General features: G+C 61.8%; 1 long non-coding RNA gene across 1 annotated transcript; it reads left to right on the plus strand.

Annotated features, from left to right (window-relative positions):
• Positions 1-119: 119 nt before the first annotated feature.
• LOC308634010 lies at positions 120-12,345 on the plus strand. The gene is made up of 4 exons (XR_014018947.1): positions 120-3,900; positions 4,461-4,545; positions 5,445-9,059; positions 9,132-12,345. It is a non-coding gene; the product is annotated as an uncharacterized lncRNA (long non-coding RNA).
• The last annotated feature ends 449 nt before the right edge of the window (positions 12,346-12,794 follow it).

The following is a 12,794-nucleotide window of genomic DNA, read 5'->3' on the forward strand; positions in this document are numbered from 1 at the left end:
TGTGACGGCAAGGACTGAGACGCTCTGTCCTGGGCTCAGCCTCCCATATTCGCTCTGTGACTCGAGGTCCTGTGGAACAACAGGTAGGCTTTCACTTCAGAAGGAGCGGAGTCCCAGGGCAGCCAGACCCCACTGTGTGGTCACCCAGTGGTCACATTGGAACAGATCCTGAATGTCTGCGTTCTACCCAGGGTCCCGGGAAGGCCTGAGCTGGGAAAGAACTCTTCCCAGCCACTTGGGCCAAGGGAACTTTTCTATCGGGGGCCAGGACGGAGGCTGATGTCTTCCAGGCTGCTCTGCTGGGCAGAGGGGAGCCTGGTTTTCTCAGAAGCAAACACATCTGGGCAGCTGCACAGCCCCAGGTGCCTGCTTGGGGGTGAAATCTGCATCCTCAGGGATGTCCTCAGCCTGAGCAGGTGCTGTCACCTATCCAGGCCCGGGGTGGGGGGGTGTCTTCCTCCCCCAGGATGAAAGGAATGGGTGAGGCCATGTGAGCACCCCACCCTGGGTCCCCAGCAACAGCTTGGAAAGGCTGACCCTGCCCTCTGTCCATGGTCATTTGCAGCAACTGCACTCCTTAGCTCTAGGGCCTGGCAGTGACCATTGGGGACTGAGTGGGAGGGGCCTGCAGCAGGGAGGAGGTCCCCATGAGCCCTTGGCTCCAGGTGTCCCCTTTTAGCCCATCCTGCTGGGGCACTGCTCTAGGACTTGGGGTCTGGTCCCTCTCCTGGGGTGAGGGGAGCCCATAAGTAGCTGTCACTAGGCAGCTCCCCAGCCACACATGATTATCACAGGGCCAGAGGTTCTGAACCCCTAGACCAATGTCCTGGAGGTGGAGAGCAAATCCTCTGCATCTAGTCAGTCCGATGGCTGCTCCCAGAGCCGGTGGCACTGGGCCCCCAGTTGCTCCCACACCCTGGCCCTGGGAATGGGCAAGGCTGTCCTTGAGAAGTGGTGCCTCCCTGGTGCATCTGAAAGAGCAGTCCAGCCCCGACACCCACCCGGGAGATCCGAGTCTGCAGAGGAGGTCTGGGAGTCTCTGGCGCACTAGTCCTGTGAGCTGGTCCTGGAGTGCAGACTGAGGTGTGGGTGGTGTGCGTCTGGACACAGCAAGGCTGGGGCCGCTGCTCCTGACCCTTCCTGCTTGGCCCAACCTCTGTGAACCCCACCTGCAGAAGCCAATCCACTCAGAGCAGGGATGGGCTGGGCCACCCCCAAGTGTCCACCCGGTGTCCTCCTGCTTTCAAAGGCACTGAGGTGAGGGCAGGTATGAGTGGAACCCGATGGCAGCCAAGGTGCAACGGGGCTAGCACTTGCCCAGGCAGGGACACCCCAAGATCAGGCCACTCTCACCAGCCCCAGGGTCCTTGGGTGAACAGCTGTGACCCAACTCTGCCAGAATCCAGCTGTCTCTCTGGCCACCAGGGCTGGCCATCTGTCATACACCTGAGGCCAACTATCACCACTGTGCTATAGTGCAGGCTGGTTGGGGGCCTTGGGGCACAGCCCAAGCCTGTGCAGGGACTCAGCGTGTATCCCGCAGTCTCCTGGTCACCAGCCTAAGCCCCCTGCCTTCCTCTGAGGGACCCTCATCATCATGACTGTGCCTCCCACCGCCACTGCTCGCCCTGCGCCCTGCCAGGCTTTCCCAGCTCCTGCCTCTGTGCACCTGCAGTCCAGACCCCAGGTTGCTGCTCCCCGACCAGGTGCCTGCACATCAGGGCAATGGGAGAGAGGGACAGTGCCAGAGGCAGGAGACAGGGAAGGGGCAGAAGCGGAGGCCTCATTGTGGACTGGGCACTTGGCTACACAATGGACCTGTGGTGTAGGGTGCCAGGCTAGAGTGCCTGCATCTTACCACTGGAAAAACTGAGAGTTGGAGCCCCCAGCTTATTTCTGATCTCTGTCCACTGCGTTTCAGTGCCCCAGAGACCTGGACAATTGCAGATGGTGCTGGGTAACCAGCATCCCCACCAGGTTCCCCTCCTGTCTCTGCAGGGTCTTTTGGTTGGTTGGTTGGTTTGGAATCAAACTCAGGGCCTGGAGTGTGCTGGGCAAGCACTTTATCACTGAACCTCACCCCAGCCCTTTCTATTTTATTTTAAGATAGGGTCTTGCTAAATTGCTGAGGCTGGCCTCAAACTTGCAATCCTCCTGCTCTGCCTCCTGAGTAGCTAGGATTGCAGGTAGGACCCAGCTCTGCAGGGTCTGTTTCTCTGATTATAAGGTAACCCCTATTAGTAGGAAAGACGAATGAAGATAAAAAGTCTCCTGCAGTCTCCCACCCTCAGGGGGTCTCTGCGTGTGTCTTCCCAGGTGTGTTTCCTGGGTGTTAAGAGATGTTTGCACTGCCGACCTGGCACCCAGGAAGCTCTGTGCCCAGTGCACCCTTCCCTGGCTCCCATGACTTCCTGTGTCCTCGGGGCTCACCCTCTCCTTCCGGAACTAGCACTGGGGGACCAGGAGCTGCCTGGTGCTGGGCTTCTCACCCCTCTGGACACAGCAGGCTGCCTGGCTGGGGTTCAAGCTGGAGTAGCCCCTGCAGGAGCTGCTCCTTTCCCCGTTGTCAGAATGCGGAAGAGGGAGAACAGATGGGGCAGGGCTGGCCCTGATGGCTGGCTGGGAGTGGCCAGCATCTGCTGAGGGCTTAGCTGCTCGTACCCCAGAAACCTGAGGACATTTCAGGAGCTGACCAATGCCCAGCAGGACCACGGGCCATGCCGGGCTGCCTGCCAGTCTGATCCAGGGCTGACCTCCCCTCCTTGCCCAGCTCCTGTGGGTGCAGGCGTGGTCAGCTTGCCCCTCCTGCTGGGCCTGTGGGGCCTGGGCTTATGGCTTAGGCTGTCACCAGGGCCTGCCTCCCTTCCTGCCCCCGCCCCCGCGGAGGCACTGCAGCCACCAGCCTCTGCCCCAGCTGATTTATTTTTAGCTTCAGCCCCGCCTGACACCACCGTGAGCTTTGCACTGGGATCCGCAGAGAGGCGGGTGCGGCCTCAGGCTCCACCCAGGCCACCCAGCTCCAGCAACCATAGGTGACAGGGAGGGCTTCCCTCGAGTTTTATGGGGGAGGCAGCAGTAGGGGCGCCTTGCTTCCTAGTTATGGCTGTGGGTGTCAGGAGTGCCCAGGGGCCTGGAGCTTGGGGTCAGAGCCCAAGGAGCCCTGCAGCAGGGCCGGGTTAGTGTCCACAGCTAGAGCGTGGGTACGGGGACTGGTCCAAGAGGACCAGGAACTAGACACAGGGACAAGGCCTGGGCAGAGTGACAGAGGCGGGACCATGGAGGTCTGAGGGTGGGCATCTGGACAGGGAGGGGACACCTGTGCAGGGGGTGGGCTCATGGGCAAGAATTGTGGGAGATACAAAGCGAGAGTGGCCAGCGTGGCGAAGGACAGCTGGGCTCAGGGTGTGGGGTGGAGGGACTCTGTGATGCAGGGAGGGACAGGGCTGGGGCTGGGCTGCCCAGGGCTGCCCGAGTCCAGGAAAGGGCCTGGTCAGGCTCCCTGCACCTACAGAGTGCGGTGGGAGGCAGCTGCCCCAGGAAGAGCAGAGAGTGTCGGGGACCATGCAGTGCAGACCACAGCAGGGGGCCCACTTGGGGACAGACGGAAACAAGTCACCGAGGCTCTGCCCAGCCTTGTCCCACTCTGGCGGTCACTCAAGGGGTCATCAGGGAGGCATGTCCTTCTCCCTGAGGCTTGGGAGACCAGAGGGGACAGGACCCACAGTGGGCACAGTCAATGGGATGAGATGGCTGCAGGGCAGCTGCAGTGAGCTCACCAGCCCTCGGGTCCGCTCTGGAGACAGTTGGAAGTGTGAGGCTCTCCTGCTGGCAGCTGTGCCGCCCGAGAGCCAGCAGGTGTGGGCTCCCTTCTGAGGGATACAGAGCCCCAGGCGGGCTGTGGTGACTACGTGTGCGGACTGAGCGTCACGGGAGCATGGAGGCCTGAGCGGTGGGGCTCGATGGATCTGCTTTGCACAGGGCCCTGTCGTCTCTCCCAGAGCAGCACCAGCACCAGGCCTGCCTGCTCCCCTCGGGCTGCAGTGAGCGTGGACAGGGACATCCAGGCTGGCGGAGACGGGCACAAGAGTGGAGCGTGTGGGGCACATGCGTGTGCATGTTGTCCTGGGGGGTCCACGTGTGTGCAGCATCCCTGTGGGTCTCTGTGCCTGCGTGTTTGTGCTTTGGTGTGTGTGTGTCCTTGTGGGTGTGTGTATCTGACTGTGTGTGCTGTGTGTCCTGGGGCCTCTGTGGGTGTTCAGTGTGTCTCTGCAGGCGGGGGTGGGGGGCTGTGATGGGCAGCTTCGCCTGCCTTGCCCCAGGCTTGCTGGGTCAGCCAGAGGCCCCGGATCTCTGGAGAGGCCCTGGGCCTTCAGGGCCCTCTGTTAGCAGGTAGCGGAAGCGGGAGGCTCCGGGCACCTCAGCTGCACCACGTTTGTTCGTTCTGGTGTTCATTCCATCAGCCCCTGTGCCAGGACCCAGCTTCCCAGACAGCAGCCGTCTCCCTGGCACTCTGTCTCCTGGTCATCAGACGCAGGCCCTGTCAGGGTGAGCAGCTGGCAGGGACTCGTGTGGGTGTGGAGAGGACTGGCAGGGGCAGGGCCCTCTCTGCGCCTGGCCTGAGCTGGAGTGGGAGTCCTTAGAAGGGCAGGGGAGAAGGGAAGGAAGGATGCTGGGCAGGGGGACCGGGGCCCTGGCTGGGGGCAGCGACCATCTGGGAGGAGAATGGGCAGTGACTGACGATCAGGCAGCCCCTGCCCCGCCCCTGGTCCATGTGACTGCCCTGCCACCCCCCTCCCACCACTGTGCTCCTGTGTTCCTGGGGACAAGCCAGGTATGGGCCAGTCCCTTAGAGAGGCAAATTTGCACATTTGCAAGTTCGATCCCATATCTAGGTTTTCCCTTTTACGAATTGGAACATGTCTCCTTGGGGGAGAAGGAAAGAGGAATCAAAACATGGAAACTGTTCAGAGTTCACATTTAAACAAGAGCATTTCCCCCTTGAAGTGAATCTTAGAATAAAGACAAAATAAGAGAGATCAAAGGAAGATGAGGAGAAGGAGCCGTCTCCCAGTCAGTGCCACCTGAGGAACTCCATCCCCTGAGGCCCACAGGGGCAGCCAGGGTGCCCTCCATCACGCCAGCAGCAGTTGTCTGCCTGCTGCCCACCACCCCTCCCCTGTGCCCCACAGGACTTAGAAGGACCCTGGGGAGCGTTCTGCTGTCAGCTCTGCTGAAGGGCCTGCCAGACTTCCAGTGGCCATGCAGCAGCAGCTGGGGAGGGCCCTTGGTGGAGGCTGACTGGGCACTGCCCCGCCAGCCACAGCCCAGAGCTGTGCTCCGGAGGGATGGTCCAGGCAGATCATCATAGGTGCTCTGGGCACAGGTTGGGCACAGCAGTGGGCAGTGGGCCCTTGTCCAAATGATGCCTTGTCATACGCATGCAGTGTCCTAGAGAGGCGCCATGAGGGACCTGGAGGCAGTCGGTGGGGATGCCGTGGCTGACAGTCCACCATGCCCAGGACCCACTGAAGCCTGTCCTCACCACTCCTGCTGCTACAACGGACACTTCAGACTTGAAGGCTTGGAACACGTCCCTCAGGAGGCCATGGAGAGACCGCAAGCTCTGTGAGGTCCGCGGGAAAGTTAGACAGGACTCACTGGGCTGAAGTAGGTCTCAGGGTCTCACGGCGCCCCAGCGGGACACGCCACACTCAGGCCCCGTGCAGCCCCTGAGGCTGTCACATGCGCATAGGCGCACGCTCGCTCTGGACGTCTCTGTGCTGGCCCCTGAGAGGCCGTGCACACGCACACACGGGCCGGCTCCGTGCCGTGGATATCTCCGTGCTGGCCCCTGCTGCCCTGTCCAGGCTTCCGCCTCAGGCCTCAGGTGCTGGTGGCCACAGCTCCGCTGACTCCTATGTCCCCTTTCTGGAGAAACAGACCTGGAGGCCAGCCACGCAGGAGCCAGGCCTCGGGGCAGGAGGTGATTCTGGCCCAAGGCTGCTGGGCACCTCCCAGGCCACCCCTCCCCGTGAGCTGGTTTCTGGGTCAGCCCCCTCCCACCTGTGCAAGGCTGGGGCACTCCTGGATCTCGGCACTGAGGCAGCCGGTGGGGCCCCTGGAGCTGCCTCAGCGGCAGAGCCCGAGGCCGGGGAGAGCTTGGCTGCGGACACTCTTATCTCTCAGAAGCCCCTGCAGCCAGCCCTCTTGGGGGTGCCACCGATCAGGCAGTTTGACGCTGTGATCCCACGTGGGGCCTGGGCCAGCCCCTCTGTGTCTGGGCCTCACTGTCCCCATCTGTGGAAGAGGGGGGTCCCTCAGCCTCCCACGTGATCCTCAGCACCTCACTCCCACAACCAGCGGGAACCTTGACCTCAGGAGGGGCTCCATCATGGCTTTCATCCTGAGTGGGGGGGCTGGGGTCCTGCAGGGCCAGCTGCAAACTGTCCAGGCAGTTTGGTGGGTGATAGGCAGGGTCTGTGGCTGGAGGTCCCTCTACAGGCCCCTCTGCTCCCTGCGAGGGTTTCGACCTATGTCAGGGAACTGACGCCCTGTAAGGCCTTGGCCCTTCACCCTCTGTGGCCATCTTGGCCCAACAGAGAAATGGGGGCTGAGAAGGTGGGCTGGAAGGCGGTCCTGCCGGGTGGGGGAGGCTCACCAGGAGCACAGACCATGACAGTATCCTTGCTGCCCGGATGGTCATCAGCACCATCACCATCAGAGCAAGGGCTGGGCTCGGCACGAGTCGCAGGGAGCTGACGTCCCTCTTCTCCCACGGCTGCCTGCACCCCAAGCTGCGCAGGCGAAAGAGAGGGACTGGAGCCTCTGCCGCCCGAGCCTCAGTTATCAGAGCACAGAGTGAGCAGGTGTTCTAGGCTAAGAGACATCTTCCCACAGAGGGTCCTGGACGGGGGGGGGGGGGGGGGGGGGGGGGGGACCTTGCTGGGGCTTGGCCCTGGCCTGACACCATCTTCACCGGCCTGGGCCAGACTCCCTGGAAGCCCAGCAGGCCTGGTGTAGGGCTGATCCGGCCTCTCCTCAGGGCGCCTCCGTCCCAGGTGCAGGCTGAAGCCCTGGGCTGGCCCAGGCCCCCCACAGTGGGCCCTCAGCCGTTCCTGGGTCAGATGCTGGCCACAGTACCTTCCACATGGCCGGTTTTGTTGTTGTTGTTGTTTGTTTACCATGAACTCTATTCTGGCAGCAGAAGATGGTTTACAGAGGCTGGATGCAGCATGGCATAGACCCTTCTGTAATGCCAACACACAGAGTCCATGGCTGCCTGCGTAGACAGGCCAGGGGGACCACACGCGGATCTGTTTGACTTGGGCTGAGGCTCAGGGGCTGAATCATGCTGAAAGAGCAGGATGGAGGTTAATGATTCAGCAGCAGCTTCAGGAGAGGCTTCCAGTGGCCTTCCCTGGGGAAGGCACCCAGCCCCCTCTCTGGCCCTGCTGGCCAGGCTCAGCCCGAACTCCAGGCCAGAGGGCCAGCAGCTGCGAGGGGCTAGGGCCGTGGTCCTCGGGCTCCTGGCCTCCAGCTGCTGGAGTCATGGCCAAAGCCAGATGGTGCAGGACAGGCCTAAGGACATCAGACAGGAGGGTCACTCTGGCTAACTCAAGGGCCCCTCAAAACCAGCTGCCCCAGGGCTGCTTCGACCCCGTCCTGGGAACCCCTGTGGTTCAGTGGAGGGTGCCTTGTGGTCTCCGAAAGGCACACCTGGGTCCCCCGGGGCTCTGAACCAGAGCGCCTCCGTCCGTCAGCCTGGCACAAAAGTCCTACGACACCACAGGGAGAGGCCACCTCTTCCTGGAGACCTGGGACATCCCCAGGACCAGGGCTACCAGTGGGCTCACCTGTCTCAGGTCTCTGGTCACCCTGGAATCCAGCAGGGCACCCTGACTCTGGGGCTGGACAAGGAAGGCTTCTTGGTGGAGGGGGCTGGAGCAGCTGGAGGACAATTGGGGTGGGCCGGGTGTTGGGAAGGAGGCCCAGAGGAGGTGGGCATGTGGATCTGGGCAGGGGGAAGCACCCCAGCACCCAACCTGGCTCAACAATTGGGGTGCTGTCGAGGGAGATGTATCAGGAGCCCTGTGGGTTCCCGCCTCGCTGCTGGGCCAAGGACCTTCCCAGATGTCTGACTGTCCTGTGGCCACTGCAGAGCTCTGTGCTCAGCAAAAGCCCCTTGATCTGCCCTCAGGGAAGGTTGGGGCTGAGCCTAGCAGTGGCCAAAGGAGGGTATCCAGGCCACCTGAGTCCCAGGTCAACTCAGGCCTCCTCCAGAACTGCTCTCAGCTCACTGCCCAAGCAGCCCCAGCATGGGGACTGGGCCTGGGATGTCTCTGGGACATTAAGGCATTTCAGAAGGATGCATCCAGCTGAGAGAAGCCAAAGCTTGGGAGAGATGCAGCAGGTTCTGAGCAGGCCTAAGCCCCAGACTCCTCTGGAACAGAACCCTGAGACCCAGCTGCCGGAGGGGCCACTGTTCCCCCTAGGCCAGTCCTCCTGGGTGTCCCTGGCTCACCTGGGGATAGAGCAGGCTGCAAGAGGGCAGGGTAGACAGTGTCCTGTCTGACCCAGCTGTTCCGAGCAGGAGCCCACGGTCCCATCAGGCCTTCACTGAAGGGCTACAGGGCGGGCAGGCCCCTCCAGCAGGCCATCCTCCGACTCACCCCTGAGCTCCCCAGTGCCCCCTGGGCCGGCCCCAGGGCTCTCTCCAATGCCCGGATCAGCCCTGCACCCATTTCTCCACTCGTTCATTCACTTAGTACGTGCAGGGAGTACCAGTCTGTGCCAGGCATGGAGCCAGACTCTGCGGCTGGACCCTGCAGGGGTCGACTCAGCCACACCCAGGAGCAGGATGAGGGCGTGACTCCCAGGAAGGCGCCCTTTGCTCCCATCTCACCAAGAGGCAATGTCTGAGGACAGATGAAAGGTCTGCCAAGACCTGGGGAGGATGCCACAGGCAGGGACTGGGGTCCAGGCTCACATTGGGGGTGGAGGGGCAGTGGGAAGACTGGCACCAGGCCACACAGTCCCAGACTGCAACCCCGTGGGACCAGGTAAATGCCAACTCAGCCCCCACATGAGAGCACCAGGCCACACAGTCCCAGACTGCAACCCCGTGGGACCAGGTGAATGCCAACTCAGCCCCCACATGAGAGCATCCTGGAACTGGGGTGTCCAGGGTACCAGCTCACACCCTTTCCCTGCCAGGGACTTTGAGGTCTGGAGCCCACAGGGCTCTGATGCATCTCTCCCCCGAGGGAGAGGCCAGGGTACCACATGGTGCTGCAGTGAGGTGAGTCAGGACCCACTCCAGGGCCTGGGTCTTTCTGCCTTCCTGGGAGTCTGTCCACAGTGAGTCATTGCCTCGTGGTCACAGGGTGGCTGCCCGCTTCCAGCATGCCACCTGTATAGGAGGCAGAAAGAAGGGATGACCCAGGGCCAAGTCCTGCCTGCTGTCTGCCCCTCTTTGAGGTATCATCCTGCCATTCCACTCTGCAATCCCGCCAACACTGTCACCAGCTCTGCCAGTCACCCATCTGTGAGCAAGGCTGGGGACCTTTTCAGCTGGGCCCTCCCCACCAGCCGCACGTGGACAGACACGGTAAGCATGAAGGCCGTTGGGACCCCCAGCAGCTCTCTTGCTCTGTGGCAGATCTGTCAGGATCTCTCTGGCTCCAGGACACAGACCAGTGCTGTCACCCAAGAACTCTCCAACTCCTGCAGCAAACTCCTGCCCCAGGGCTCCGTCCCCAGCCGACTCCACACTGTCACATGGGTCGGGGGGCCACCTGCCCCTCCTGCCTGGGCTGGCAACAGTGGCCTGGAGGATGGGGAGGTGGGGAGGAGTGGTTCATGTGGGGCCTGGTGGGTGTCCTGGGTCACTTCCTGACCACCAGGCTCTGCTGCTGGTGATGAGGAAGGACTCCTTGGCCTCCAGGCCCGCAGCCCAAGAAGCTTCCCAGTGCTCTCTGCCTTAGCACAGGACCTGGGAGTGTGAGCCCAGAGGCCCAGGGTCATCTGCCCGTAGAGGTCCACTCCCAGGCCAGGTCCCACACTCACCCCGCCCCCACACCTCTGCTGAGGCACCCCCTAACTGGTTTCAACTGCCAGGACCCCTCCCCATGTCCTAAGAGGACACCCCAAAGCCAGAGGCACACAGCAGCCCTGCCCCAGAGCCTGTGTGGGGGACCCTGGGAGGGAATGGCCCTGTGTCCACAGCAGCTTCCCCTGGGCCTCCGGAGCAAGGAGGCCCAGGGAGGGTGGGAAGCACGGGGCGCGTGACCACCCCTGGGGGGGCAGGGTCAGCACAGGCCGAGGCTGCCCTGCCAGGGCTGGGCGGGGCTCTCAGGAGCCCCCTCCCCACTCCTCTGGTTCTCATTGAGCCCTGGAGACAAGGCGGTGGTGTGGAGGCCCTGCCACACAGGGCCATGGTACCAGGGGCTGAGGGAGGAGGTGGCAAGAGGTGACTTCTCCACAGAGCCCCCCAGGCACCAGGTGGAGTGAGCCCGGCCTGCGTGGAAGCAGAATGGCCCTGGTGTCCCAGCACGGAGCTGCAGGCTCCCGTCCGACAGTGCCCTGCTGGTCCTGGACCAGAGACCAGAGAGCAGCATAAGCCCAAAGGTGCCCAGCGGCTCTGCCCACCCTGGCCCAGGGAGGCAAGCAGGAGGGGAGGATGGGTGGGTTGAGCTCTGGGGGGTGTTCTGGGGAGAGCCAAAAGGGACAGACCCCTGGGAGCTGTGGACCACTGTCCCCATGGACTCTCCTCATCCACTGCACTGCAGGTCACAGCCGCCCTGCTCCCCACTAAGGAGGCTGGACTCTTCCTACAGTTCCTTCTAGAAGCTGCAAACTGCCTTTTGAGTCCCAGGAAACCCATGGCCCAGCTCCATATCCTCCTCTGCTGTTTGGTTCAGTGTAGTTCTGCGTCCCTGGGTTCCTCAGAGACAGCCCAGGATGCCTGTCTTCCACCTGCAAACCCGAGATGGCAATGAACGGCCGTGTCACCGGGAGCAGGCCAGGAGGACAGTGCAGGCTGAGAAGCCGGCTCCCCGGGACACAGCTGTGCTCCTGCATCTCTGTGCCTGGGGACTCAGAAGGGTTGCTGCAGAACAGGCTCTACCACGCGTGCAAGGCAGCTCCCTGGCTGGTAGCGCAGCAGGCCCCACTGCCATCTGGCTGCCCGTGGGTCAACCGTGGCACAGTCGGGGTAGGAGATGGGAGCCTCCCGGGATGGGGACCACTCTGCACCCTACCCCACCCCAGCCCTGTAGCTCTAAGAGTGTCCTGAATGCTGTCCCCACCTCCCCCAGGGACCCAGACCCAGGGTCTTCTTGGTGAGCCTTCCTGAGGGGTCCTCTCTTTGTGCCCGGGGCACTGCCCAGGTGCTTGCAGGACCCCTTCACCCTCCATCCTGCTCTGTTTCCGCCGCTGGCTGCCAGTGTAGACACATCTGGCTTTTCCCCATGTGAACATCCTTGTGAGTCCTGGGGACCCATCCCAGGAGGTGGCTCAGCCCGCAGTCACACAGCAGGCGAGGGTCCTTCGGAACTGACCTGTAGAGTGCTGCCTTCAGCAGTCCGGGGTGCCAAGCCAGGCCTGGGCCTGGGTGCTGCTGGAAGAACAGGACAAAGGGGCGAGGTCCTGCGAAGTGAACCTGGGTGCTGTACCACGGAGCCACACCCCAGCCCTGGTATTTCTTATTTTGAGAAAAGGTCTTGCAAGGTTGCTTAGGGCCAAACTATTGCTGAGGCCGGCCTCAAACAGATCCCCCTGCCTCGGCTTCCAGAGTCACGAGGATTTCCAATTCTAATTTCTGTCAAAAAATGCCTGTTGGCTTTCTTTTGCTGTGAGAAGAGACCTGAGATAATGAGCTTGAAGGAGGGAAAGTTTACTTTAGCTCAGAGTTTCAGGGGCTTCAGTCCATGGTCACTTGGTCCAGTCCTCAGCCAGCAGCCTCCTCCTCTGCCTGGTGAAGTCTGGTGGGCAGAGCTGTGGTGCCAGCTGCATGCCCACCGTGACTCCGGCCTCCAGTCTGTGCCTTTGGACGCCCCACTTTACAGATGGGGCCACGCTCCGTCCCAGCCCTCAGCCTCTCCTGGCAGGCAGCACCTTCTCTCTGGAGGGTTCTTGCCTAGTGCAGTCCCAGCCACCGGGAAGCACACAGGCATCCAGCAGCACATCGGAAGCGTGATTCACAGCGTGGGTCGCCAACAGCAGGTGCCAAAGGAGCAAACCCTAGAAAATGTGAACTGGGGATTGGAGAGTCACAGGAATGAGTAAGAAGATCATCAACTACCCCCCAAAGTCGAAGGCAGAAATGGAATTTAAAATAAAACTGGATAAACCCCCCAATCCTCCTCATCCCAGATTCTTTTTAAAGCCTTTTTTCTTACTTACAAATGTAATCCGTGTTTCACGCGGAATAATCACAAAGCATCGACAGCTAAAAATAGTGTCCGGGACCACCCCAACCGCCAGCACTCAGGGACCGTGTCAACCCTTATGTCACCTTGTAGGCAGGCCTGTGCCCCTGCATGTGTGCCTGTGTGTGGGCACATGTGGGCGCGTGTGCAGTCTCGTCCAGGCAAGTGGCAGCGGACATGCTGTAGCCAGATGTGACACCAGGCTCAGAGGGGAGCCTGCAGGGAAGATGGGGCAGGAGGCAGGAAGAGGGCAGGGAGACTTCAAGGCCACACCTGTGGGGACAGTGCCGGGCAGGGCGGCCCGGGAGGCCCCGTCTCCTCTTTGTGTGGGGTACCACATGCCATAATGAATGTTTAAAAGGGAGA

Source organism: Spermophilus citellus (genome assembly GCF_964194105.1).
Source record: "Spermophilus citellus genome assembly, chromosome: 15".
In the NCBI taxonomy this organism is placed as follows: domain Eukaryota; kingdom Metazoa; phylum Chordata; class Mammalia; order Rodentia; family Sciuridae; genus Spermophilus; species Spermophilus citellus.